Here is a 26,594-nt window from a genome sequence, read left to right on the forward strand (position 1 = left end):
TGGATGGACCTAGAAATTATCATGCTAAGTGAAGTTAGTCAAACAGTGAGACCCCCAATGTCATATGCTATTACTTCTATGTGGAATCCAAAAAAAGAATACAACAAAACTTCTTTGCAGAACAGACAATGACTCACAGACTTTGAAAAACTTATGGTTTCCAAAGGAGATGGGTTGGGGGGTGGGAAGGATGGGCTGGGGGTTTGGGATGGAAATGTTATAAAATTGGGTTGTGATGATCATTGTACAACTATAAATGTAATAAAAACTCATTGAGTTAAAAAATACCAATAGTATTTTTTACAGAACTAGAACAAATAATCCTAAAATCTATATAGAGTAACAAAAGACCCAGAATAGCCGAAATTATCTTGAGAAAGAGCAAAGCTGAAGCATCCACACTCCCAGACTTGAAACTACACTACAAAGACATAGTAATTAAAAGTATATGGTACTGGCATAAAAACAGACTCACAGATCAATGAAACAAAATAAAGAGCCCAGAAATAAACCCACACATATACAGTCAATTAATCTAGGACAAATAATTTTGAGAAAATGGGACAGATATTTGGCAGGAAGGAAGGAAGGAAGGAAGGAAGGAAGGAAGGAAGGAAGGAAAGAGAGAGAGAGAGAGAGAGAGAAAGAAAGAAAGAAAGAAAGAAAGAAAGAAAGAAAGAAAGGAAGAAGGAAGGAAGGAAGGAAGGAAGGAAGGAAGGAAGGAAGGAAGGAAGAAAGAAAGAAAGAAAGAAAGAAAGAAAGAAAGAAAGAAAGAAAGAAAGAAAATGGACCCCTTTCTTAACAGCATCCAAAAAAATTAACTTGAAATGGCTTAAATATTTGAATATAAGACCTGAAACCACAAAACTCCTAGAAGAAAACATACAGAAAGCTCTTTGCCATTGGTCTTGGCAATATCTTCTTAGTCCTATCTCTTCAGGCAAAGGCAACAAAAGCAAAATAAACAAATGGAACTACATCAGACTAAAGAGTTTTCGCACAGTGAAAGAAACCATAAAAAACAGCAACCGGAGTTCCCGTCGTGGCGCAGTGGTTAACAAATCCGACTAGGAACCATGAGGTTGCGGGTTCAATCCCTGCCCTTGCTCAGTGGGTTAACGATCCAGCGTTGCTGTGAGCTGTGGTGTAGGTCGCAGACGCGGCTCGGATCCCGAGTTGCTGTGGCTCTGGGGTAGGCCGGTGGCTACAGCTCCGATTGGACCCCCAGCCTGGGAACCTCCACATGCCACGGGAGTGGCCCAAGAAATGGCAAAAAGACAAACAAACAAAAAACAAACAAACAAACAAAAAAAAAAACCCAGCAACCTACTGAATGGGAGAAGATATTTCCACATCCTTTATCAGAAAAGGGGTTAATATCCAAAATATTTAAGGAACTTATACAACTTAATATCAAAAAAGCAAATAACCTAATTTAAAAAATTATCAGAACACATGAACAGACATTTTTCCAAAGAAGATATATACAAGGCCAACAGGAACAAAAAGGATTATCAATATCATGAATTATCAGGGACATGCAAATCAAAACCACAATGAGATACCTTCTCAAACCTGTTAGAATGGCTCTTATCAAAAAGACAAAAAAATAGGAGTTCCATTGTGGTCTAAGTGGGTTAAGAACCCGACTAGCATCCGTGAGGATGAGGGTTCAATCCCTGTCCTTCCTCAGTGGGTTAAGGATTCTTCATTGCCATAGCTGGGACACAGGTCACAGACATGGCTCAGATGTGGCATTGCTGTGGTTGCAGTATAGGTCAGCAGCAACAACCCCAGTTCTCCCCCATCCTGGGAACTTCCATATGCCACAGGTGTGGCCCCAAAAAAGAAAAACAAAAAGTGTTGCAAGGATATGGATAAAAGGGAACCCTCATGCAATGTTGGTAGGAATGTAAATTGGTGTAGCCAATAAAGAACAGTATGGGGATTGCTCGAAAAGTTTAAAATAGAACTACCATATGATCCATCAATTCCACTCCTGGGTATTTATCCAAAGAAAATACTAATTAGAAAAGATATAGGCACGCCTATGTTAATTGCAGCATTATTCATAATAGCCAAAATATAGAAACAACCTAAGTGTCCAACAACAGAAGAAAGAATAAAGAAAATGTCATACACACATACACAATGGAATATTATTCTGCCACGAAAAGAATGAAATCTTAAAGAGTTCCCATCGTGGCTCAGTGGAAACGAATCTGACTAGGAACCATAAGGTTGCGGGTTCAACACCTGGCCTTGCTCAGTGGGTTAAGGATCTGGCATTGCCATGAGCTGTGGCGTACATTGCAGACTCAGCTCAGAATTCACATTGCTGTGGCTGCAGCTACAGCTCCGTTTCAACCCCTAGCCTGGGAACCTCCATATGCCATGGGTGTGTCCCTAAAAAAACAAAAACAAAAACAAAAAGAATGATATCTTGCCATTTCTGACAATATGGATGGATGGAGACAGTATTACGCTAAATGAAGTAAGTCAGAGAAAGATAATTACCATATGATTTCACTTATATGTCAAATCTAAAAAAACAAAACAAGTAAATGAACAAAATAAAAACGTATTTCTAGATTCATGAAAGCAAATTTGTATATGCCAAGGGAAAGTGGGGTTGGTTGGTGGGCAAAATATTTGAAGAGGATTAAGAGGTACAAACTTCTAATCATGAAATAAGTTACAGGGATGTAATGTATAGCATAGGGAATACAGTCAATAATAGTATAATAACTCTATGGTAAGAGATGGTAACTAGAGTTATCATGACAAAAATGCATATAAATGAAATTATGATGTATACTGAAATTAATATAATATTATATCTCAATTATACTTTAAAGTTTAAAACCAGCTTAACTTTTCAGTTGATTCTGAATGTCCTGATGACAGAGAAGCCCAGGGGGAAAAAAGAAAACAACAGTTTTATCTATTCCTGCATCTCTCTCACTGGATTTTCCTGTTTCAGTAGTCCTTACATCAGAATCCCCGGAAGAGGTGTTAATATACATAATAAAAGTATTCTGACCAAACTGAATTTAAAAAATCTTAAAATGATGTAGTAGGAACAACATTCTACTAGAAATTAGGAGATTTTGGTTTTAACTCTGATTCATTATCTCTTTATGCTTATCCAGGCATATGACTCTTTAGTTCCTCATTTATAAGATTAGCAAAATGGAGTAGATTACCCCTAAAGACTATTTGAATGCTAACATCCACTGAATCTATGATTCATATATAATCATTTCATGTACTTAAAAAAGCAACTGCCTTTGCTGGCAATTAAAACATTAGTTAACAGCCATTTGAAATGTCATCTAAAAGTAAACAAAGTTTATAAATGAAATTTGGATAGAATCTGGCCTTCTCACATGACTATCAGTGAAATCTTCTATTCACAGAAATTTTATTTTATAAAAGGAAAACTTACACAAAGTTCCTATGCAGTTTCAAACAGTAATAAATCACAGCTGAAAGTAGAATTATTAAAAGACAACTACATTACATAATTATATACATAATTATACATATTTTTGGACCATGTAATGAAATTAAATGTATTAAGATGGAGTGCCCTGTGAATAATTATTTTAAAACCACAATAGCTGTAAAAAATATTATCACTTGCTATTCAGAGTTTTTCTATCATATGCCGACCTAAATTATTAAAGTATGAAAGTTAATGTGAAAGGACTAATAAACACTAATACAGTGACTAGTAAAATACAAGTGCTCGTTAATGGGATTAGTGTTCTTATGAAAAAGACCTCAGAGAGATCCCTTAACCTATCTACCATGTAAGGTTACAGCTGAGAAGACAGCTCTCTTTGAATCAGGAAGTGGGCCCTCAGAAGACACTGACTCTCCTGACACATTGATCTCAGATTTCCCAGCCTTCAGAAGTCTGAAAATTAAATTTCTGGTGTTTATAAGCCATCAATCTATGGTACTTTATTAGAGAAGCCCGAACTAAGACAATTTCAAATAAACAACCTTACTTTTCTTTCTTTTTTTTCTTTTTACAGCCACATTCACATCATATGGAAGTTCCCACACTAGGTGTCAAATTGGAGCTGCTGCTGTAGCCTACACCACAGCCATGGCAACACCAGATACAAGCCACATCTGCAACATATGCCACAGCTTGTGGCACCGTCAGACCCTGAACCCACTGAGGCAGGCCAGGAATTGAACTCATATTCTCATGGACACTAGGTCAGGTTCTTAAACTGCTGAGCCACATTGGGAATTCCACAACCTTACTTTCGAACTCAAAAGTAGACAGGAGTTCCCTTTGTGGCTCAGCAGTAACAATCCTGGCTAGTATCTAAGACGATGCAGGTTTGATCCCTGGTCTTGCTCAGTGGGTTAAGGATCCGGTGTTGCCATGACCTGTGGTGTAGGTCACAAACGTGGCTTGGATCCTGCGTTGCTGTGGCTGTGGCATAGGATAGAAGCTGCAGCTCCGATGTGACCCTTAGCCTGGGAATTTCCACATGCTGCAGGAGCGGCTCTAAAAAGAAAAGTAGATAACAAACTATACCCCAAAACAAACTAAACCCAAAATAGTTGAAGGAAGGACTAGGGCAGAATATATCAGAGAATATAAAAACAATAGAAAAAAATCAATCATCAAAATCAATACTGAAAATATTTGCAAATCATATATCTGATAAGGGTTAATATCCTGAATATGTAAAGAACTTCTACAACTTAGCACCAACAACAAAACCAAACAACCCAATCGAAAACTGTGTAAAAGACTTCAACAGATATTTCTTCAAAGAAGATAATAAAAATGAGCGATAAGCATACAAATAGGTGGTCAACATTCGAGAAATATAAATGAAAATCAAGATAAGATACCACCTCACACCCCTCAGGGTGGTTACTATAAAAATAAAAATTAAAGAAGTCAGAAAATAATCAATGTTGGAAGGATAATGAGAAATTAGGATCCCTGTGCATTTTTGGTGAGAATAAAATGATGCAGTCACTATAGGAAATGCCATGGCAGTTCCTCAAAAACCTTAAAGTAGGGTTACCATATAATGCAGCTATTCCTCTTCTGGATAGCTAACTAAAATAATTCAAAGCAGAGACTCAAGCATGTGTACATCCTTGTTCACAGCAGCATTATTCACAATAGCCAAATAGAAGCAACCCAAGTGTCCACTGACAGATGAATGGATAAACAAAATGTAATGAAGACAAAATGGAGTACTGTTAAGCCTTAAACAGGAAGGAAATTCTGACACATACTACAATGTGGATGAAGCATAAAGCCATTATACTAAGTCAAAAATACCAGTCATAAGAAGACAATATATTATATGATTCCAATTATATTAAGTACCTAGAGCAAATTCATAGAGATGGAAAGAACAGACATGTTTTACTGTGCTTCACTTTATTGCACTTCACAGATAATGAGGGTTTTTTTTTTTTTTTTTTACAGATTGAAGGTTTGTGGCAGTCCTGTGCTGAGTAACTCTATCAGCACCATTTTTCCAACAGCATTTGCTCTCTTCCTTTCTGTGTCACATTTTGATAATTCTCATGGTACTTCAAACCCTCCACCAGCAAAAAGATTATGACTCACTGAAGGCTCAAATGATGGTTAGGATTTTTTAACAATAAAGTATTTTTTAATTAAGGCATATACTTTTTTTACACATAATGTTATTGCACACTTAATAGACTACAGTATAGTGTAAATAAAACTTACATATACTAAGAAGCCAAAAAATTCATATAACTAGCTCTGTGATATTCATTATAATGTGGTGGTGGTCTGGAACCAAATCTGCAATATTTTCAGGTTATGGTTGTAGAATGGTGGCTGTCAGAGGTAGGAAAAAGGGGGGAATAGGGTATTAATTAATAGTTAATTGGTACAGAGTATAAGTTGAAGATGAAAAAGCTCTGGAGATGGATGGTGGTAATTACTGCACAACAATGTGAATATACTTAATGTGACAGAACTGTACTCTTCAATATGGTCAAAGTGGTAAAGTTTATGTTACATGTATTTATCCACAATAAAAAGAACCAAATTTTTTTAAAATATCAGATGCACTGAAAACAGTGAAGTTATAACACTAAATTCCTACATTAAAAATGAAGAAAGATCTCAAATAATCCAACTTCACATCTTAAGTAACTATAAAAAGAATAAACTAAACCCAAAGATAACAGGAGGAAGTAAATAATAACAATTCAATGGAGATAAATGAAATTCCTAGAAACATAAGATCTACCAAGACTGATCATGAAGAAACAAAAACACAGCCTAGTGACTACAGATAATAATACTGAATTTTACCGCTGACACTTGAACAAGGGTTTGAACTGTGAGGGTCCACTTACACGAGAATTCTTTTCAACAGTAAATACCATAGTACTACACAACCTGCAGCCAATCGAATCCATAGATGCACAATCATGAATATGGAGGGAATGCCCATACAGAAGGCAAACTATAAGTTACATGCAGATTTTCAACTGTGCAGAGGGTGGCACCCCAAACCCCCCACATTGTTCAAGGGTCAAGTGCATATTTGCTAGTTGCTATGAGAGTAAATTTTGTCTTTTTTTTTTTTTTTTTTTTTTTTAGGGCCACACCCACGGCAATATGGACGTTCCCAGGCTAGGGGTTGAATCAGAGCTGAGCTGCTGGCCTCACAACATGGGATCTGAGCCGCATCTTCGACCTACACTACAGCTCACAACAATGCCAGATCCTTAACCCACTGAGCAAGTCCAGGGATCAAACCTGCGTCCTCATGGATGCTAGTCGGGTTCGTTAACCACTGAGCCATGACGAGAACTTTGAAAGTTCTTATCACAAGAAAAAAAAAAAACTGTAACTGTGTGAGGTGATGGATGTTAACTAATTGTGACAATCATTTCACAAAATATACATATATCAAATAATTAAGTTGTATGCCTTAAATTCATACAATATTATATTTCAATTATATCTCATTAAAACTGGAGAAAAAATTGAAAACAAGTGCTCAGGGACAAGTATATTACATGTACATACTTGTCTACAACAGCACAATTCACAATAGCCAATAGGTAGAAATGCCCAAAGGTCCTCAACAGTTGAATGAATTAAAAATTGTGTTATAGGGAGTTCCCGTCGTGGCGCAGTGGTTAACGAATCCGACTAGGAACCATGAGGTCGCGGGTTCGGTCCCTGCCCTTGCTCAGTGGGTTAACAATCCGGCGTTGCCGTGAGCTGTGGTGTAGGTTGCAGACGCGGCTCGGATCCCGCGTTGCTATGGCTCTGGTGTAGGCCGGTGGCTACAGCTCCGATTCAACCCCTAGCCTGGGAATCTCCATATGCCGCGGGAGCGGCCCAAGAAATAGCAACAACAACAACAACAACAACGAAAAAGACAAAAGACAAAAAAAAAAAAAAAAAAATTGTGTTATAGGAGTTCCCGTCGTGGCGCAGTGGTTAACGAATCCAACTAAGAACCATGAGGTTGCGGGTTCGGTCCCTGCCCTTGCTCAGTGGGTTAACGATCCGGTGTTGCCGTGAGCTGTGGTGTAGGTTGCAGACGCGGCTAGGATCCCGCGTTGCTGTGGCTCTGGTGTAGGCCGGTGACTACAGCTCCGATTCAACCCCTAGCCTGGGAACCTCCATATGCCGCGAGAGCGGCCCAAGAAATAGCAACAACAACAAAAAAGACAAAAAGACAAAAAAAAAAAAAGACCCAACCCAGCAGAGGGGCCCAGGGGAGTCCAAGAGGAACGGGATGGAGTTGGCATGGGGCGCAGCTGTCCCGGGTTGGAACAAGAGGGTGGCACACTCTTAAAAAAAAAAAAATTGTGTTATATACATATACATACAAAGAAATATATCCAGCCATTAAGATCCATCCATCCAGGATGAAGTACTGATACATTCTACAATGCAGATGAACCTCTGAAAGATTATGCTAAGTGAAAGAAGCCAGACACAAAAGGTCACTTATTATATGATCCCATTCACATGAAATATCTAGAACAGACACAGCCATAGAGACAGGGTGCAGAGCAATGAGGGCTGGGGACTTGGGGAAAATAGGAATGGGGAGACATTGTTTAAACAGGTAAGAAGTTTTACTTTGGAGTGATGGATATGCTTTGGAATTAGAGGTGATGGTTGCACTACACTGTGAATATATTAAATGCCACAAATTGTTTTCTTTGAGATGATTATTTTCATATTATCACCTAGTAATTTTTAAATTCACCTACTGAATTTGACCTTGTAATTTTTAAAAAGTAATCTATTACAAAATTATATCAAGGGTCTTTAATCAGAAGTAGCAAGTGAAAAATTGGACACATGTTTCTGAAAATACAATTTATCAAATAAAATAATAATCACAATTAAACAGTATTACAGGCTTCATGTGAAATTATTTAACATTGCTAGTTGAAAGGTTATTAAATTTTAATAGCAAGGCCAGTGAATAGATTTATTTGTGGATACTGGCAGTTCCCAGAACTTATAACTGATTGTTTTAAAAATGTACAGTCACCTAGCATCTAGATCTTGATTTCTAAAGAGCATTTTTCAATAAGAAGCACAGGATTCCATGTAGAGAGGGCTGATTTCAAGGCCAGAACAGGGAAAATAAAAGATGAACCTGGAATACTATATGGTACCAGAAAGTAAGGAAGTGCTTGGCAAAGGATAGGGGTACGTCCAAAGCATACAGGAGCCAATCTAAAGGAGTTTCCAGTGGCCCTAAGCTAGAACAACTAGAACAGCAAAATAAAAACTGAGAGTATTAAATTCTAACCCATGGAATACAGTTTATTAATATCTATGAATTCATCCTGATATAAATAAATAAGTAAACAATTAAAGGAGGGAGAAGGTACAAGCTCTTCTTTACAGAAGTCCCATTAATAAATGTAGAAGGAATGAGGGAAACAAAAAAATGTACCACAGTTAGAACTGTTATATATATGCTAATGTTAGCTGGTAAAGATTAGGGGAGAAGTATATTTGCTTAAGAATCTCCCTTAAATTTTGGAGATTAATCCCTTGTCCATCAATTCACTTGCGAAGATTTTGTCCCATTCTGTGGGTTGTCTTTTCGTGTTGTTTAGGGTTTCCTTTGCTGTGCAGAAACTCTGAAGTTTGATTAGGTCCCATTTGTTTATTTTTCCTTTTATTATCTGAGAAGATGTTGCTGTCGTTTATGTCAGAGAGTGTTTGGCCTAGGTTTTCCTCTAAGAGTTTTATAGTATCTGGTGTTATACCTAGGTCTTTAATCCATTTGGAGTTTATTTTTGTGTATGGTGTTAGGGAGTGTTCTAATTTCATTCTTTTTCATGTGGCTGTCCAATTTTCCCAGCACCACTTATTGAACAAGCTGTCCTTTCTCCATTGTATATCCTTGCCTCCTTTGTCATAGATTAGTTGGCTGTAGGTGCGTGGGTTTAATTCTGGACTTTCTATCCTGTTCCACTGATCTGTATTTCTGTCTTTGTGCCAGTACCATGCGGTTTTGATGATTGTTGCTTTGTAGTATAGTCTGAAGTCTGGGAGACTGATTCCTCCAGCTCCATTTTTCTTTCTCAGAATGGCTTTGGACAGACTGAACTTCTTTGCAGAACAGATGCTGACTCACAGACATTGAAAAACTTATTGTCTCTAGAGGAGACAGTTTGGGGGGTGGGGGGATGTGCTTGGGCTGTGGGATGGAAATCCTGTGAAATCAGATTGTTATGATCATTATACAACTACAGATGTGATAAATTCATTTGAGTAATTTAAAGTAAATAAATAAATAGATAGATAGAATCTCCCTTAAGGTGTTTTTTAATTACAAAGGAGAAAACAGTACTTCTCCTTGGAGAAACCCAGTAGACACCAGCTTGACCAAGCAACGGCTGTTAACATCACCAGTAAGAAGGCACATCAACACCATATCCTGATATGATGTACTGAAAAGGACATAGATAATGTTTTACTGCTTAAGACACTGTAATACGGCTTCCACCACACCATCACTCTGTTTTATCAGGAATACTAAATAATCTAATTCCTAATCCAATACATTTTGCACATTCATCTTACATACCCTCTGTTGCATAGTACTGACCATTCCTTCCTTTCTAAAACCCTCTCCTCCCTTGGCTTCTAGACATGTTGTTTAATCTCTTTGCCCCAAAATACCCTTTTCTCATTCATCCACCATACCAGTATCTACCTACACAACCTTCATCACTCATCTATAAATTCTTTGTTTGGAAAGTCTTCCCTGACCTCTCTAGGCCGAGGATAGTTCCCCTCATAAACCCTGCACATACCTCTATTAAAGCACTTACCGGAGTTCCCGTCATGGCGCAGTGGTTAACGCATCCGACTAGGAACCATGAGGTTGCGGGTTTGATCCCTGGCCTTGCTCAGTGGGTTGAGGATCTGGCGTTGCCGTGAGCTGTGGTGTAGGTTGCAGACACAGCTTCAGATCCTGTGTTGATGTGGCTGTGGCGTAGGCTGGCGGCTACAGCTCCTATTAGACCCCTAGCCTGGGAACCTCCATATGCTGTGGGAAGTGGCCCTAGAAAAGGCAGAAGGACAAAAACATAAAATAAAGCACTTACCACACCTTATTTGAATAGTTGGTTACCTGTTTTCTCCTCTAAATCATGATTTCCTGGAAGGCAAAGGCTATGACTTATTCATGGTTGTAGTGTCAGTACCTAGCACAATGTCTGCCAAATGGCAGGTAACCAATAAATATTTGCTAAAAAAAACTGGCTAAAGATGGTGGCATGTTCTTTTTGTAAATGTAAAGCTGTGATAAGTGGTATTAAACTCTAGAAACACGAGAATAGTACGATTTTGCTATTTTTATGTGTGACAATATTCTAAGCTAATAACATATAAGAATTCATCTAAAAGACAGTTTTATAATAGGTTTATTTAAATAGATTTACTCGAGCTGTTCATCAAATCAAACATTATAGAATTGCACAGAATCCTAAATAAGAAGTAAAATTCATTGATTTGAGTTGTGAAAAGTAGGGCTAGCAAGATGAAGGGGAAAGAGATGAGTGAAAAGACATGGGTTGTAGTGTCAGTTCTCTCACTAATTAGGTAGGGTGTAACCTGATTGCTTGAGAAACAATAGTAGTCTAACCACGTGAGCTCTATAGGCAGTCCCCACAAAACCCATTACCAAAAACGATGTTTCATCACAGAACCATAAGCCAAAATTGTAATGGCAAAATTTCAAGCACTTTACAATTCACAAACTACCTTAACATCCATCATTTCGCTCGATCTTCCCCAGAACTGTCGCAGACAGGTAAGGTCTTATTCAAATGTCCCTTTTATAGCCTAAAAACACTGAGACTGAGATAAAAAGTAGGTAAGACAAAACAAATATACTCTCCTGCTTCAAAACCTTTCATAAACTTTCAAAATCTTTCAAAATGCTGTCATGATGTTAAAATGCTTGGTGACAAATCCTGACAACCCTTCCTCATGACAGGCAGTACAGGCCCTTATCACTTCTCTTCTATATTACTTCAATATCCTCCTAACTGATGTCCTTATCTCCAATCACTGCTAATTTCCAATCTACCCTTCAAACTGCAGCCAGAATCATATTCTTAAAACAAATCTGATAATACCGTCCCTACTTAAAATTATTTTCGAGGTCAGCCATGTCCAGTAGAACTTTCCATGATTACGAAAATGTTCTATATCTGTGTAGTCAATTACAATAGCCACTCAGGAGTTCTCTTGTGGCTCAGCAGGTTAAGGATCTGGCATTGTCACTGCAGTGGCTTGGGCAGCTGCTGTGGTGAGGGTAAAATCCCTAGCCCAGGAACTTCCATGTGCCCACAGGCACAGCCGAAAAAGAAAAAAAAAGACAACAGCCACTGAGACACATGTGGCTATGAGCACTTAAAATATGTTTATTGTGAGTAAGCGACTAAGTTTTTCAATTTATTTATTTTTAATTGAAATTTAAACAGCCACATGTGGTTAATGCTTACTGTACTGGAATATGTAGCTCTAAGCAATAGGGAGGCTTTTTTTTCGATCTTTGCAAAAACCAATGAATAAATAGGTTATACTAAAGTATTAGATCAGACCTGCCTTTTTCTTTTTCATGCTTTCTCCATCTTTCAGTAGCTGGTATATACTTTTTTCATAATTTTTTGTAAATACAAGAACTTGATTTTGAAAAAAAAAACGAGTGTAGATCTTTACTAGGCAGCATCAAATATGTAGAATACCCATGTTACACAGCAACTGAAGAAACCACTGAGATGAAGAGGAAAGACTGGGACTTAATCTTCAAAAAAATCCCCCAATTCCTTAGTAAAGGGATAACCCAAACTGGCTAAATCTAAAAGCTGCTGAATACTTTCAGGAAAGCTTCTTAAATACGTTAAAGACTTTTTTACATCACAAAAAAAAACAATCAAGGATTGTTAGCAAGGATGCTAAAGTGCATTACTAGTAGATAAAACAACCAGAGTTCAATAAATGCACACATTAATACAACCTATCCCAAAAGGTCAGATCACAACTGCAAAGTTTAAGTATGAAATTTTTCTCATTATAGAAACAAGTATATAAAACAATGCCAGGGAGTTCTCATTGTGGCTCAGTGGTTAATGAACCAGACTAGCATCCATGAGAATGCAGGATCCATCCCTGGCCTTGCTCAGTGGGTTAAGTATCCGGCCTTGTGGTGGATACAGCTGTGGTGTAGGTTGCAGACAAAGCTTGGATCCCACGTTGCTGTGGCTCTGGCGTAGGCCAGTGGCTACAGCTCCAATTGGACCTCTAGTCTGGGAACCTCCATATGCCGCAGGTGTGGCCCTAAAAGACAAAAGCAAAACAAAAAAAACAATACCAAACTACAATAACAAGCGAAAGTTCCTTTTTACTCTCCTCTGCCATCCCAACCCATCCCCTCTATAGAGGCATGTTTGTGGTATGTTTCCAGTTTTCTATGTATTTACATACACACACACTGTTATGAACAGAATTGTTTTTCCTCCAAATTCATCTTGAAGTTCTAACACCAGTGTCTCAACTGTGACTATATATGTAGATAGGGCCTTTAATGAGGTTAATTAAGGTTAAACAAGGTTATTATGATGGGCCCTATCTAATAAGACTGGTATAGTTATAAGAGATTAGGACACAGACATGCATAGAGAAAGGACCTTGTGAAAACAGAGACAGCCATCTGAAAGCCAAGGAGAGACAGAAGAAATCAACCCTGCCAACCCCTTATCTCACCTTACCTCAATCTACCCTCCAGAACTGAGAAAATAAATTTATTATTTAAGCCATGCAGTCTGTGTACTTTGCTGTGGCAGTCCCAGCAAACTAATACACACACACAAACACACAGCTGTTAAGTCACCACAGTTAAGAATGACCGCAGCAAAAGTTCATACTTGGCAAATATTTACACACTCAAAAATATGAATATATTACAATGACAAATCAACACGTTACTCAAGAAAAGTTAAAAATAATTTGATAAGTAAACTGAAATAGAAGCCTAAACTTTGCTTTTTTATTACTCAATGAATTTATTACATTTAGAGTTGCACAATAACCATCACAATCCAATTTCCATCCCACAACCCAAGTGCATCCCGACCCCCGAACTGTCTCCTTTGGAAACCATAAGTTTTTCAAAGTCTGTGAGTCAGCATCTGTTCTGCAAAGAAGTTCAGTCTGTCCTTTTTTCAGATTTCACAAGTCAGTGAAAGCATTTGATGTTGGTGTCTCTTTGTATGGCTGACTTCACTTAGCATGATAATTTCTAGGTCCATCCATGTTGCTAAAAATGCCAAAATTTCATTCTTTTTAATGGCTCAGTAATATTCCATTGTGTGTATATACCATATCTTCTGGATCCATTCCTCTGTCGATGGGCATTTAGTTTGTTTCCAGGTCTTGGCTATTGCAAATGGTGTTGCAATGAACATCGGAGTACATGTGTCTTTGCGAGTCGTGGTTTTCTCTGGATAGATGCCCAGGAGTGGGATTGCTGGATCAAATGGGAGTTCTATGTTTAGTTTTCTGAGGCATCTCCATACTGTTTTCCACAGTGGTTGCACCAATTTACAATCCCACTAACAGTGTAAGAGGGTTCCTTTTTCTCCACACCCTCCTGAGCACTTATTGTTTGTAGACTTTTGGATGATGGCCATTCTGGCTGGTGTTAAGGTGGTACATCATAGTGGTTTTGATTTGCATCTAATAATGAGTGATGTTGAACATCTTTTCATGTGCTTTTTGGCCATCTGTATGTCTTTGGAGAATTGTCTATTTAGATCTGATAAGAAGCGTTCTAATTTCATTCTTTTCCATGTGGCTGTCCAGTTTTCCCAGCAACACTGATTGAAGGGGTTGTCTTCTCTCCATTGTGTATTCTTGCCTCCTTTGTCATAGATGAGTTGACTGTAGGTGCGTAAGTTCAATTCTGGGGTTTCCATCCTGTTCCACTGATCTATAGTTCTGTCTTTGTGCCTGTACCATATGGTTTTGATGACTGTAGCTTTGTAGTACAGTCTGAAGTCAGGCAGCCTGATTCCTCCAGCTCCATTTTTCTTTCTCAGAATGACTTTGGCTATTCTGGGTCTTTTGTGCTTCCAAACAAACTTTAAAATATTTTGTTCAAGTTCTGTGAAAAATGTCCTTGGTAATTTGATAGGGATTGCACTGTATCTGTAGATTGCCTTAGGTAGTATATTCATTTTGATAATATTAACTCTTCCAATCCAAGAGCAACTATTTATGTCATCTTTGATTTCTTTCATCAGTGTCTTATAGTTTTCAGAGTACAGGTTTTTGTCTCTTTAGGTAGGTTTACTCCTAGCTATTTTATTATTTTGGATATGATTGTAAATGGGATTGCTTCCCTAATTTCCCTTTCTGACCTTTCATTGTTAGTATATAGAAATGCTGTTGATTTCTGTGTATTGATTTTGTATCCTGCGACTTTGCCAAATTCATGGATGAGCTCTAACATTTTTCTGGTAGAGTCTTTAGGATTCTCTATGCATAGTATCATATCATCTGCAAATAGTGATAGTTTTCCTTCTTACTTTCCCAATTGGATTCCTTTTATCTCTTTTACTTCTCTGATTGCTGTGGCTAGAACTTCCATCCAAAACTATGCGCAAGAGTAGTGGCGAGAGCGGACATCTTTGTCTTGTTCCTGATCTCAGTGGGAATTCTTTCAGCGTTTCACCATTGAGAACGATGTTAGCTGTGGCTTTGTCATATGTTGCCTTTATGATGTTGAGGTAGGTTACCTCTATGCACACTTCCTGAAGGGTTATCAGATATGGGTGTTGGGTTTTCTCAAAAGCTTTTTCCACATCTATTGAGAGGATCATACAGTTTTTATTCTTCAGCTTGTTAATGTGGGGTATCATATGGTTTTTATTCTTCAGTTTGTTAATGTGATGTATCACACACTGGTTGATTTGCGAATATTGAAGAACCCTTGCATCCCTGGGATAAGTCCCACTTGATCATGATGTACAATCCTTTTACTGTATTGTTGGATGTGGTTTGCTAGTATTTTGTTGAGGATTTTTGCATCAGTGTTCATCAGTGAAATTGGCCTGTAGGTTTCTTCTTTTCTGGCATCTTTGTCTGGTGTTGGTATCAGGGTGATGGCGGCCTCACAGAATGAGTTTGGGAGTATCCCTTCCTCTGCAAATTTTTGGAATTGTTTCAGAAGGATACGTGTTAGCTCTTCTCTAAATGTTTGGTAGAATTCACCTGTGAAACCATCTGGTCCTGGACTTCTGTTTGATGGAATTTTTTTAATCACAGTTTCAATTTCAGTTCTTGGGATTGGTTGGTTCATCTTTTCTATTTCATCTTGGTTTAGCCTTGGAAGATTGTACCTTTCTAAGAATTTGTCCATGTCTTCTAGGTTTTGTTTTACTGGCATATAGTTGCAATATAGTAGTCTCTTATGATCCTTTGTATTTCTATGATGTCCGTTGTTACTTCTTTTTCATTTCTAATTTTCTTGATTTGAGTCTTCTCTTTTTTGCTTGAGAAGTCTAAGGGTTTCTCAATTTTGTTGATCTTATCAAAGAACCAGATTTTTCTTTCATTCATCTTTTCTATGGTTTTCATCAATTCCATTTCATTGCTTTCTGCTCTGCTCTTTATGATTTCTTTCCTCCTACTAACTTTAGGTCTTGTCTGTTCTCTCTCGAGCTGCTTTAGATGTAAAGTTAGCTTGTTTATTTGAGCTTTCTCTTATTTCCTGAGCTGGGCTTGTACTACTATAAACTTTCCTCTTAGAACGGCTTTTGCTGCATCCCATAGCTTTTGGAGTGTCATATCTTTGTTGTCATTTGCTGCTAGGTATTTTTTTTATTTCCTCTTTGATTTCTTCAGTGATCCATTGGTTGTTGAGTGCATGTTGTTTCATCTCCACGTGTTTGTGTTTTTTTGCCGGTTTTTTCTTGTTGTTATTTCCAGTCGTATAGCGTTGTGGTCAGAAAAGATGCCTCATATGATTTCAATGTTCTTAAAGTTACCGAGGTTGGATTTGTAGCCCAGGATGTGGTCAATCTCAGAGAATGTTCCACATGCACTTGAGAAGAATGTGTATTCTGTTGCTTTTGGATGGAAGGTCCTATAAATATCTATTAAGTCCATCTGGTTTAATGCTTCATTCAGGGCCTGTGTTTCCTTATTGATTTTCTGTCTGGATGATCTGTCCATTGTTGTAAGTGGGGTGTTCAAGTCCCCCACTATGATTGTGTTAGTGTCGATTTGTCCTTTAAGGTGTTAGCAGTTGCCTTATATATTGTGGTGATCCTATGTTGGGTGCGTAGATATTTAAAATTGTTATATCATCTTCCCTTTGGTTATTAGGTAGTGTCCTTCTTTGTCCCTTAAAATAGTCTTCATTTTAAAGTCTATTTTGTCTGATATGAGTATTGCTACTCCAGCCTTCTTTTGATCCCCATTTGCATGAAATATTTTCTTCCATCCTCTCACTTTCAATTTGTATGTGGGTCCCTAGAAGTGAAGTGGGTCTCTTGAAGACAGCATGTATATGGGTCTTGTTTTTGTATCCATTCAGCCAGTCTATGTCTTTTGGTTGGGGCATTTAGTCCATTAACATTTAAGGTAATAATTGATATGTATGTTCTTATTGACATTTTATTAATTGCTTTGGGTTTGTTTTTGTTGCTCTTTTTCTTCCCTTCTTCTCTTGTTCTCTCCTCTTCTGGTTTGATGACTATCTTTAGTGTTGTATTTGAGTTGATTTTTCTTATTTGTTTGTGTATCAATTGTAGAATGTTGGTTTGCAATTATTCTGAATTTTTAATATAAGAGTCTATATATATAGGAGATTGTTGTTGGTCTCTTAATTGCAAGTGCATCTCCAGTGTCCTGCATTTGTACCCTCATCATGATTTCTGATTTTGGTGGCATAATCGTGCATGGATGATTTCTTATCTTTACTGTATATATACCTTTACTGGTGAGCCTTGTCATTTGTGGTATTTTTGTTTCCTGTTGTTGTCGTTTCTTTCCTGCCTAGAGAAGTTCCTTTAGTATTTGTTGTAAGGCTGGTTTAGTGTTGCTGAATGTTCTCAACTTTTGCTTATCTGTGAAGGTTTTGATTTCTCCTTCAAATCTGAAGGAGAGCCTCGCTGAGTAAAGGAATCTTGGTTGGAGGTTTTTTCCTCACGTTAAGTATATGATGCCACTCCCATCTGGCCTGCAGAGTTTCTGCTGAAACATCTGCCGATAACCTTATTGGGGTTCCCTTGTATGTTATTTGTTTCTTTTCCCTAGCTGCTTTCAAGATTTTCTCTTTGTCTTTAATTTTGGTGAGTTTGATTAACATGTGTCTTGGTGTATTCCTCCTTGGGTTTATTTTATGTGGTCCTCGTTGTGCCTCCTGGATTTGAGTGGGTGGTTCCTTTTCCATGTTAGGGAAGTTTTTGGCTATTATCTCTTGGAATAGTTTTTCTGTCTCCTTCTCTCTCTCTTCTCCTTCTGGCATCCCTATAATACGGATGTTGGTGTGTTTCACTTTGTCCCAGAGTTCCCTGAGACTCTCTTCATTTCTTTTCAGTCTTTTTTCTCTTTTCTGTTCTGCATCCGTAATTTCCACTAATCTGTCCTCCACCTCGCTTATTCTTTCTTCTGCCTCCTGTATTCTGCTGTTGGTTGCTTCTAGTGAATTTTTTATTTAAGTTTTTGTATTTTGTATCTCTTCTTGTTTAAGTATTATATCTTGTATCTCTTTGGTCAGTGTTTTCTGTAAGTTATCCATCTTTGCCTCCAGTTTATTCCCAATGTCTTGCATCATCTTCAGCATCGACAGTCTAAAGTCTTTTTCCTGGAGGCTGAGAATCTCCTGATCACTTAGCTGATTTTCTGGGTTTTTTTTTCTTTCTCCCTCATCTGAGTTACAATTCTTTGTCTTTTCATTTTCATAGGTTTTTGGTGTGGTGACCTTTCTACAGATAAAGAGTTGTAGCCTCTCTTACTTCTGGTGTTTGCCCCCCTTGTGACTGAAGTTGGTACAGGGGCTTGCTGTAGGCTTCCTAATGTGAGGTACTGATGCCTCCCCACTGGTAGGTGGAGCTGATCCCTATCCCTCTGGTGCATGGGGCTTTGTCTCTGGATGAGATCAGAGGGGGTTGTGTGCCTAGGGGGGTCTTTAGGTAGCCTGTTTACTGAGGGGCGGGGCTGTAATCCCACCTGGATTATTATGTGGTCTGGGGCTTCTCAGCGCTGATGGATGGGGCCAGATTTTCCCAAAATGGCCTCCTCCAGAGAAAGGCATGCTGCTTAATATTCCCAAGAGCTTTCCTTCCAATGTCCTTCCCCCAAGACAAGCCACATTCACCCCTGTTTTCCCATGATGTCCTCCAAGGACTGCAGTCAAGTTCGACCCAGATTCCTGTGGAGACTTTGCATTTTCCTGGGACCCAGTGCATGTGAAAGTCTGCGTGCACCTTTTAAGAATGGGGTCTCCATTTCCCCCAGTCCCATAGAACTCCTGCACACAAGCCCCAGTGGCCTTCATTGCCAGATGCTCTGGGGGCTCTTCCTCCCAGTGCCAGATCCCTACATGCTGGAGTATGATGTGTGGCTCAGAAATCTCACTCCTGTAGTTGAGCCTCCATGAAGTAGTTACTTTCCAGTCTGTGGGGCTTCCTGCCCAGGACGTATGGGTTTGCTTATATCGCATAATCACCCTTCCTGCCTCTTGATGTCACCTCCTCTTTGTCTTCTGGTGTAGGATATCTTTTTGAAAGTTTCCTGTCCATTTGGTTGAAGATCGCTTAGCGTTTAGTTGTAAATTTTGTTGTTTTTAGGAGAGAAGTTGAGCTCCAGTCCTTGTATTCCGCCATCTTAATCCCATCTCCTCCTAAACTTTGCTTTTCTACTATGCTTTGAAAAGCATGGTAAGTTAGTAGTTTAAAAGACTACTCTCCGAAAACATCAGTATCTGAGAAACTACACTCTTAGGATATAGCTTCTCCACTCTAATGTCTTTCCCCTCTGAATGTGATAAAGAAAATATCATCAGAGAACTAATAACAAGCCAAAATACAGACTTGCAGTTAAAATTGCTACAAGGAGTAAAACTGTATATACCTTATTAAAGAACTCCATCTTCTAAGTCATTTTCTTAGCAAAAGATTACAAATAAAGTAACTCAAAAAATCTGAAAAGCGTATGTGCTTTGATTATGGAGCAAAATCTGACATTCAGCGACACTATCCCACCACAGTACCACCTAATGACATAAATCCAATGAACAAACTTAAGAGGATGCTGTCAAGTTTAATAATTCCACAATCAGATTATGATTTTGCTGAAATATACACTATGTAGAAAGTGAGTTTTCTATTCCAAATGTATAGTGTCAAAACTAATATTATGTATTCTTATATTAGACTTTGTTTTGATTTGGTTATAGGGTTTAATCATTCGTTTCATAAATATTTTCTAAGTGCCTGCTACATGTAACATACTCAGCTCTGTGGAAGTTTTAAAACAAAAATAGATGGCTGGAATGTATCTGCCTTTTAGGTGCATAAAAGCTTATCTCCTCCACAAGACACACATGATAACTGTACTTGTAGAAAATGGTGTTACAGAAGTTCAGAGGAGGGAGATATCAATGTCTTATAAGCTTACAAGGGACAGTTCTATGGAAAACAGAAACAGGGTATGGCATGAAATGAAAGAACAAAAACAAATAAGCAAAAGGTCCAAGGAACAGAGAACAATCCAGGGTGGTTGGATGAACAGGGTATTTATAGGGAAAATAATAAGGCTAACAATCTAGTTAGGTGGAAAATCCTTTAGGGCCTTGAGCAGCAGGCTAAGGTGTAGAGACCACTGAAGCCCATGGGAAGGGAAGTGACACTTAATCAGAGTTATGCTTTAGGAAGAATAATCTGGATGTTTATCTGAGGGATGGGTTGGAAGGGCTAACACCTCGAGGCAGTGAGAAAAGTCATGCATAAAGTTACAAGGCCTAAAACTAGGACATAAGTTGAGGGACTGAAAAATGACAGAATGGGCCATCGCTACTACAATGAAATGTTCACCTACCTCACAAAGTTACTGTGGAGATCAAATGACACAATAAAAATATTTGAAAAGTATATTTACTCACTAGTGTCAAACCTTACAAGGGTGTCAAAAGTATAAGTGAAGACTTTAGAGAGAGATTTTAGGAAAAGGAGAAAACCAAAACAACAAAAATGTCACTTGTGCAGGCAGCTGAATATATACCTATTAAAATTACTAAAATATTAAATAATAAAGCTACCTAGCTTTGGTAAAGACTGAGTACCAAGAAAAAGAATGCTTAAACTTAAAAAGAAACAATTTAAAATTATGTAAGCAATGTAAAAATTATGTACACAATAAGAACTGGAAGGGGAAAATGGAAAATTAAGAGGTGAGACATCACATTTTTATTAGATGTGATTTTATATCATTAAAAAGGGAAATTATAAACAAAAGAAAAAAGAAAAATTATAAGAGTCACATACAGAACAAGCAATTTTGCCTCTACTATATACTGTTTTACAACATGAAAATAACACACTCCTTTGAAAAACTAACTTTAAGATCACAACATTAAGTATCAGTATAGTACTATATTTTCCATTTAGTCAAAAGTTTGATATAAGCAAAATAGGTTTCCATTCCATTTGTACACTTACTGCCCAGTGACAAGTGCCCTTTATTCTGCCATTGACTACTTAGAAGAAAATCCATTAGAGACCCACCAGCATGCAATATTTATCAGGGATTCTCTAATCCCCCTAATTTTGCATGCAAAATGAAGCGTATATGAAGCATTTTTCTAGGGGGATGGCTCTTAACAGCTTCTCAAAGGGCCAACTGTTCTAAAAGAAAGTTCAGAAACACTATTATGAATTTTTCTCGCCCCTCCTATTAATCTCAATAATCAATTCAAATCAATATGTTAATGGTTTATAGAATGTTATTTATTCAACTACTTCTGAATGAGGGGGTCCTCAGAATCCTCTTCTCAATCCCCAATGCCACTTGTAGACTAAAACCTTTTTCTTTCCATTCCTTATAATTTATAGCCTATATAAGCTTCAACTTTATTTACAACTTTTATAGTAAAGCCACTACCCTCCACCACCTCCTTAGAACATTTTCTACCTTCCTAGATGATTTAAGAATCTAGCTTAGTTTTCCTTCACTCTAATTCCATCTCCCCAACACTAGCAAATACTAAACTTATTAATCATCAATCTCAGTTCTTCTACTTCTATACTTAGATCAATAAGTAGTATGAGAAGGGGCAGGACAATACAAATTTGCCCTCTTAGGGAGGGATAAATTAGGAGTTTGGGATTAACATATACACACTACTATATATAAAATAGGTAATTAACAGGGACCTACTATATAGCACAGGGAACTCAATATTCTGTAATAACCTACACGGGAAAAGAATCTGAAAAAGAATGGATATATGCATATGAATAACTGAATCACTTTGCTGTACATCCAAAACACAACGCTGTAATCAACTATACTCCAATATAAAATAAAAATTAAACAATTAAATAGTGTACCCTTTTCCAAAAAAAACAAACAAATCTGCCCCATTAAAAATTCATGTGGAAGAAAAAAGAAGTTCCCATTGTGGCTCAGTATCCATGAGGATGCAGGTTCCATCTCTGGCCTCACTCAGGGGTTAAGGAACCAGCATTGCCATGAGCTGTGGTGTAGGTCACAGATACAGCTCGGATCTGGCGTTGCTGTGGCTGTGGCCTAGGCTGACAGCCATAGCTTCCATTCGACCCCTAGCCTGGGAACATTCATATGTCACAAGTGTGGCTATAAAAAGCAAAAAAAAAAAAAAAAAATCATGTGAGGGAGTTCCCATTGTGGCAGAGTGGGTTAAGATCTGGCGTTGTGTCTGTGGTGGTGCTGGTTTAATTCCTGGCCCAGCACAGTGGGTTAAAGGATCTGGTGTTGCTGCAGCTGTGGTATAGGTTGCAGCTCCAGCGTGGCTTGGATTCAATCCCTGGCCTGGGAACTTCCATATGCCACTGGTACAGCCATAAAAAAAAGTCTGTCATGGGGAATTCCCTGGTGGTTCAGTGGTTAAGGATATGGCATTGTCACTGATGTGGCTTGGCTTGCTGCTATGGTGTGGGTTTGATCCTTGGCCCAGGAACTTCCATATGCCAAAAAAAGTCTGTCCTGATATTCAATAAAAGATTTATTAACTTAAGAAATCCCTTCTTATATGCACATGAAATCCCTCTTCCTGCAACTGAAGTCTATGCCCCGGTACTATAAACTAATATTCCAGGTACATTCAGGTATCGCTGAACTCATAAGAAAGATAGCTTTTAATTTTTTTACAATTATTCTCCAGTTACTTTAAATGTTACTGAATCACCTCTCACCCTCTTCAGTTCTATGCCAAATAATCTACTTGAAAACATCCTTAATTTTTTCCTGTTAAGTTCTGTTTTTCATTTTCTTATTACATTTTGTGTCGTCTCAGTATTCACTGTAGTTTTTTGACACACATTTTATGTATCATGAAACTTAAATCTTAAAATTAGGGTCTCTAAAAAGCAGAGTAGGATTATTTCCCTAGTGTTATTATATTCCAACCTCAGTCATTATGAAGGCCAGAAGTAAAATCTCTTAACTTTTAACTACTTGGTTAACTATCAGCAGCTAGTTACCAGTGGGAGGGCAGGAAGGGGGATCTTACACACTGCCGGAGGAAATTCAAGTCCCCACCCTTTGTCCATGATGTCAGAGCCAACAAATGAAAACAAAACTGTGCCTATCCAAAAGAACTACTACTAAATGGAATTTATAAGACAAGTAGACTAAAATAAAAGGTGTGCCATACCTCAATGGCAGTATCTCCTACAAACCAAAGAGAAAGGACAGACTGCTTTGCTGTATGCGATAAGCCTAAGAACACAAGCCAGTCAAAAACAAATGAAGAGTTCCACTTCCAGCAAAACAACATAATGAGCTCCTTAGACCCACTCCCCAGCAAAACTGGTAAATTTTGTAAAAAGACAACCATTTAAAGTCCCTAGAAATGGTCCTGGGGGCATATAGCAAATGAAATATCACTTACTCAAGAAAATCTACGAGAGCTCAGCAAGAATGGCAAGTGTCTATAGTATTTAAACCAAGACATACTCCTTGGAGTTCCCGTCATGACTCAGTGGTAACAAACCCAACTGGTATCCATGAGGACGAGGGTTCAATCTCTGGCCTCACTCAGTGGGTTAAGGATTCAGCACTGCTATGAGCTATGGTGTAGGTTGCAGACACGGCTCAGATCCCGTGTCACTGTGGCTATGGTATAAGCTGGCAGTTACAGCTCCGATTCAACAGCTAGCCTGGGAACTTCCATATGCCACGGGTACAGCACCCCCCCAAAAAAAATTAAAAATTAAAATTAAAAAAAAGACACACTCCTCGCCTCCCTACTTCCAATTTGGCAATATGGAAACTCCACTTGAGACTGACTCAGCTAGGAGCACAGTGCTCCATCTGCCCCAAGCTCCTAGCTGAAAGACTATCTTCCTGGGAAAGGCAGGACATCAGCATTTCTCATCCTTCCCCCAACAACCTATTGCTGAAGCTAAGTTCTGAGCTAACAGAGTCAAGAGGCAGGGTCTGCCTTCTTCCACATATCCCCTACTAGAGACTCTACCTTGAGTGTGGTGCCACCAAGTTGAGTGAGGCTCAAAGTCACTCTGGCCTTAACTTGTAAGAGAATGGCTCCATATCAGGAGAGGCAAGTCAAAAAGACCTGAAGCTACTGCTCCCCCGAACTCCATCTGGCACTCAACCCCTAAAGTGGGGGTATCACTCAAAGGAAAGCCACTACCTTCCCCTATCCCCAGCTTCAAGGCTGTGACTGGGAGATTTTGCCTGGGAAGAGAAGGCCCTAAAGCAGACAGCTCCTAACCCCTTGCCATAGAAACTGACTTCATACAACTAGATGTGGATTAGTTCAAGCCTAAGGGTGCTCTCAAATACAGTGGAGGTTGAGGGTGAAAGGCAAGGGGGAGGAAACTAGTGGAATCATTGGACTGAACTGTAGGTCAGCTGGTTTGTCCCCATATAACCAGAAAACTAAGGAGGGAGATAGCTGGGAGGACACTGCCTAGGGTCAGAACAAATCTCAAACACTGACCTCAGCAGTCTTCACTTCAAAGGAACCCCAATCTGATTACTTTAGTTGGTGAAACAATTTCTGCCCCAGGACACTGCTGAAAACGACAGTGCAATCTGCCAGCAACAAATGGAGCATAACTGGGAAAAAGCCAAAGAGAGCCTCAGCAAAACCACTGTCATCCCAGGGTGACTGTGGACATACCTAAGGCTATGCTCTTTAAGGCAACGTTGCCTAAGGAGCAACATCAGAGGGACTAACACTGTGGAGTGGGGGGCAGGGTGAGGGCAGAGAGGGCACTAAAATAATCCAGCCAGTCGCTAAACAAATAAACAAGTATATAACAACAATAAGCCCTGGGAGGGAGGGGACCAGTATCCAGAGTTACAATATTAACTAAAATGTTCAGTTCCAAAAAAATTGTGATACATGTAAAGAAAGATGAAAATATAACTTATACACTGGGGGTGGGGGGGCGGCAAGCAAGTGAAACTGTCTGCGGTTTTGAGATCAAAGAAAAAAAGCCTTCAGAGCTGTTTTTATAAATATATTCAAAGACTAAAGGAAACCATGTTAAAGAAATAAAGGAAGGTTTGATGACAATGTCACATTGCATGTAGAATATCAATAAACAGATAGGAATTATAAAAAAAGATTCAAATGGAAATTCTAGAGTTGAAAAATACAATAACTGAAATGAAAAATTCACTAGGGGGCGCAACAGTAGATGTGAACTGGCAGAAGAATTAGTGAGGCGTTCCCTGGTGATCTAGTGGTTAGGACTCAGCACTCTCACTGTTGAGGCCCAGGTTCAACTCCTGGTCTGGGAACTGAGGTCCCACATTAAGCCACCACATGCTGCAGCCAAAAAAATGATAATAGTAAGAATAATATTTTTTAAAGAAAGAAATAGTGAACTTAACGATTAATAGAAATCATGCACTCTGAAGAATAGAGATTTTTAAAAGAGTGAAAAAAAAAAACAGATCCTCAGAGAAATGTAGGACATTATTAAGCACACCAATATATGCACAATGAGTATGCCAGAAAGAAAGGAGAGAGATAAAGGGGAAGAAAAACTACTTGAAGAAATAATGGCTGAAAACCTCCAAAGCGTATTAAAAAGAACAAAAATTTACACATCTAGGGAGCTTGACAAATTCCAAATAGAAAACATGAAGAGAGCCATGGGCACATTACAGTAAAAATACTTGAAAGCCAAAAACAAGGGGAAAATCTTAAAAGTAGCAAAAGAAAAAAGAGTCCTCACTAACAAGAGAACCCCAATAAAATTAACAACTGATTCCTTAGCAGAAACAATGCATAGGCTGGAAGGCAGTGAGATACAACATTCAAAGCACTTATATGTGGGAAAGATATTGTTCGATAATGAAGGCAAAATAAAGACATTCCCAGACAAACAAACACTGGAAGACCCCCTTACCTGCAGAACCACCTTACAAGAAATACTAAAGGAAGTTCTTTAGTAAGAACTGAAAGCAAGTGACCCCAGATTGTAATTCAAATCCACACACAATAAAGAAAGCACAGGAAAAGGTAATTCTGTTTATATGAATGATTCTATAAATGCATACTTTTTCCACTTTCTTCTTTGTACTGACTTAAAAAGACACTGTATAAAACAACATGCATATAACGTACGGTTGCACCTACAACATATAGAGGCACAATATACTTGCCAATAACAGCACAAAGGAGATAGGTGAAAGCACAGCTGTACTGGGAAAGGAAATTACTCCAGATGATAACTTGAACACAAGAGAACAAATGAAGAAAATCAGAAATGATAAATACAAAGGTTAATATAACAAAAGCCATAAATATTTACTC

The 26,594-nt window shown here is 38.4% G+C and overlaps 1 protein-coding gene and 1 non-coding gene across 4 annotated transcripts in view; one reads left to right on the forward strand and one right to left on the reverse strand.

Moving 5' to 3' along the window:
• Window positions 1-26,594, reverse strand: part of ABCB7 (ATP binding cassette subfamily B member 7) — a 126,540-nt gene that overhangs the window by 95,123 nt on the left and 4,823 nt on the right. The window lies entirely within an intron of this gene.
• On the forward strand, window positions 25,502-25,573 carry TRNAE-CUC. Its single transcript has one exon. It is a non-coding gene; the product is annotated as a tRNA-Glu (tRNA).

Source organism: Sus scrofa, chromosome X, assembly GCF_000003025.6.
Source record: "Sus scrofa isolate TJ Tabasco breed Duroc chromosome X, Sscrofa11.1, whole genome shotgun sequence".
Lineage (NCBI taxonomy): Eukaryota > Metazoa > Chordata > Mammalia > Artiodactyla > Suidae > Sus > Sus scrofa.